General features: G+C 36.5%; 1 non-coding gene across 1 annotated transcript; it reads right to left on the bottom strand.

Moving 5' to 3' along the window:
• Positions 1-1,196: 1,196 nt before the first annotated feature.
• On the bottom strand, positions 1,197-1,299 carry LOC121102991. Its single transcript, XR_005835143.1, has one exon. It is a non-coding gene; the product is annotated as a U6 spliceosomal RNA (small nuclear RNA).
• Positions 1,300-3,919: the final 2,620 nt, after the last annotated feature.

The following is a 3,919-nucleotide window of genomic DNA, read 5'->3' on the forward strand; positions in this document are numbered from 1 at the left end:
ATGTATAGATTGGGCTGTTCCCTTGGATTTGGTCCCACATGCACCCCCTCCATCCCCCCCCCCCATTTAGGATCTTGTATTAGGGAATCACAGACTTGTTGCAAGGGACCTTAGAAGTCATCAGGTTCAATTTCCTTTTGTGAGCTTCAATTCCTTCCACAGCCTATGGGTCACATGGTCAACTGACTGCTAACTAAGGCCTTCCATGATTAGGAATTCAACACCTTGAGGGCAGCCTAGTTCTTTAGATGGTTAGCACATCATGCTGAATTGTCATTTGTTTTGCTCTAGATTCCTTTTCCATCACTTTCCTTTTTTCCAGCCTTTTCCTTCTTCCCTCCCCCCTTCCTTCCTTCTTTCCTCCCTCCCTTCCTTCTTTCCTTCCTTCCTTCCTTCCTTCCTTCCTTCCTTCCTTCCTCACTTCCTCCCTCTCTCCCTCCCTTCTTTCCTTCGCAAAAATAATAACTAAGCACCCACATGTGTCAAGTAGTATGTGCCAAAATCTGGGAAGACATAGTTAGGGTTAGAAGTTGGGGTCGGGTTTCTGCTATCATGTATCTAGCCCTCTGTGGAGCTAACAGGAATACAATACTGTGATGTGCACATGTTGGCACAGAGAAGAAATGAGATGCAATGGGAAAATGGAAACAGGACCCTTAGTACATTCCTGCATGAAACTATGACTCCAAAACAAGAACTTGATTAATAAATAGGAGTTAACCAAAAAATGACGTGAAATACAGTGAACATTTCTTGTTTGGGGTATTCCCATAACCCATCCCATCTTTTAATATGAAACATTTTTCTTTAGAAAATGGTCTCTCCACCTTTGTGATCAGTCTCAGTGTGACGATAAGTCCAGGTGTCCTGACCCCATCAGTGGATGGTAGAGAATATAAGCAAGACCAACTGCAATCTTTCTCTAGGGATTTTGAATCTTAAGTAGAATAACAAAGTGATGAAGAAATCATTTGGAGTAGATATTTTTAACTAAAAAAAGAAATAATAAAATACAATTCACATATAACATTGGATAAGTTTATTGCATACAATGTGTTGATTTATTTATATATTGCAATATAATTACCACTGTAGTGTTACCTAATACATCTATCCTATCACATAATTAGCATCTCTTTTTTGTGGTGAGAACATTTAAGATCTAGTCTCTTAGCAACTTTGAATATATAATATAGAGAAATACGGAACACTTCACAAATCTGCATGCCATCCTTGCCCAGGGGCCCTGTTAATCTTCTCTGCATTGTTTTAATTTTAGTAATATGGAAGTGAGCACTGGAGTAGATTTTTTATGTGACAACTGAATAAGATGGCCCAGGGTTTCCTGCTGCTCAGACTTGCAGCACTGCTCTGGTTCCTCTATGTCTGTGCTGTGAGCCACCTTTCCAATAAATTTTAATTTTCTTAATCTAGCAAGAGGCAGTATCAGTTGTTAATCAAATAAGTCTAACTGAAACAAGAAGGTTGTGCTACATAGAAGGTACAGTATATGCAAATACCTGGAGGCATGAAAAAACCTGAAAGCCCAACTCAAGATAAGGTTTATGGAAAGAGGCAAGGATGGAGGGATGGAATTCACTGGGAAACAAAGATCTTATGTAAACCCCTCAAGAGCTTTCAAGTCAAGACATAATAGGATTTTATTCCTGACTCTCATCCCTATCTTGATGTTCATAGAAGAGAACACTAATGTCCAAAGATCATAAAACACTCTTTCAAATATGTATGTTTACTGGTTCTGAAGTTGAATCTAAAATTTGAGTAATAGAAGATTAGACTCATGCTACCATGATAGCTTATCTCCCCTTTTGATGAAAATAAAAATAAAATAATTTTGGTCTCTCAAAATAGACATTCTATATGTATAGACAATATAATATATTATGTATATGTGTATATGCCCCCTCACACAATTTCAGTAAGAATAGTTCAATGTCAGAAAAATTTAGTGATGCAGTTCGTTGCATCTCAATAGAACTAGAAAAAAATTGACAATATTAAACATTTCTATCTGACTAAATGTAAAATATTTCTAGAAATACTGAGTAGGGAATTTCCTTTACTTACTAATGCTTCCTACTCATCAAAAATAGAAAATATCACACTTAAATATGAAAGTATAGGCCATTTTCTTTAAGGTTAGAGACATTATACATTTCCATCTTCACTAATGTAGTTCACTGTGCAATGAACAGTGCATAATGCATTAATAAAAGCAAAAGAAATAAGAAATTTAAAGATTGCAAAGGAAGAATCAAAAGTATAATTATATGATACCATAATGTACGTAGGTATCAAAAAGAATCAGGGGCAGAAAAAAAAAAGAATCAGCAGACAATTATTGGAACTAATTAGAGAATGTAAACAAAATTTCTGGCTCTGTATTCAATATATGCAATCAAGAATATCCCTCTGTACTAATACCCAACCATGAAATGCAAAAGAAAATGAGACCGCTTATAACATTACCAAAAATATTCTAAACCATCTAGGAATTAAAATAATAAAGAATAGACAATCACTTTAAAGAGATTTAAAAAATATAGTTCTAATAAAAGAATTAAAAGAAGACCTAAATATATAAATACTCTTACTATATGAATGGATATAACTATTTAACCTTGTGCTAATAGATACACAACAGTGAAATTTTGAAAGGTCTTGTCGAAGGGCTCCCATATAGATCTCACTAGCTTAAATACCACCAGCAGAATAGGAGACTGTTCTTCCCGCACAGATCTGTGAACACAGTGTTTTTAAAATTATAGTTTTACGAATCTGATAGAAAGTGTGTGTGTGTAAGACTATGAGCTACCCTTTATAGTCCTTAGATGAGTAAGAGTTAGAAAACTGTATGATAAGAATGTGAGGGAAAGGCTCTTACATTCTACTAGAAAAAGTACAATCTGTTAGAAAACGTCACAAGCATTTTAGAGACCAAAACTGCATAACTTTTTAAAGCCAGGTGTGTATTACCCTAAGACAACTATTTGCCATGCCAGCAATTGTTTTTGGAATAGTATGTGATTCAATCCTGGTCAATAAGGCCTGAGAGAAATCCTTCCGAGAAGGATCTAGAAATAATTTCCTTTCTTTAAAAAGGGACTTACAGAAAGGATATTAAACTTTTGCCAGTGGCTGGCCTGTCTTGAAATAATTCTCTGGCACAAACTGTGACATCATCAGGTGCATTACCTGGTTTGGCAGAACAAAACTGTGGGAGGGCTTTTGCGTGTATGGGTGAGACCTGGATCTATCCTATATCCAGACATTGGTTAAAGTATTGCAGTTGCTGTTTTTTCACTTCTGTGGTCAAATCACCCCAGAATGATAGGGGACTCATTTAGTATATGCCCATTTTGTAGCTGTTAAAGCTGAGGCCCTTTCCTGGAATATGGCTAAATTTACATAGTTGGAGCTAAGTCTAGAAACAAATAGTTAGCTGAATATCAGGTAAATATGCCAGCTGAGTAAGCGGAAATAGATATTCCCCAGACATGACTCCCAAATTCTGAATCTAGCCATAATATTTTCATTGTTTCTATATTTGGTCCACCGTGATGGATAAAACCTAGATGACCCAGCTGAGGGTGTGGAGTGAGGGCAGTCAAATTGTCTGATAGAACTCTTCTGTTCGTGAAGGTGAAAGGACTTCTCCCAATGACTGCAGAGCTGTTGAAAGGCCCAAATGTTTTACATCTGGGATTATTTGGGGCACATGATATACAAACTACAAAATGCTGTACTCCATGGAGAAACAGCTCTACTATTAAGTTTTTGCCCTTGAGAACGAAGGAAAATTTGTAAGCTTCCTAAGCCTGAGTGTTCTCATAATGACTTGGGAGATTTAGAGGAAAACAGATATTCTCTAGGTTTTGGGGGCTCAGGTGATTTTTAC

This window comes from Ursus maritimus, unplaced genomic scaffold (genome assembly GCF_017311325.1).
Source record: "Ursus maritimus isolate PB19 unplaced genomic scaffold, ASM1731132v1 scaffold_16, whole genome shotgun sequence".
Taxonomy (NCBI): Eukaryota; Metazoa; Chordata; class Mammalia; order Carnivora; family Ursidae; genus Ursus; species Ursus maritimus.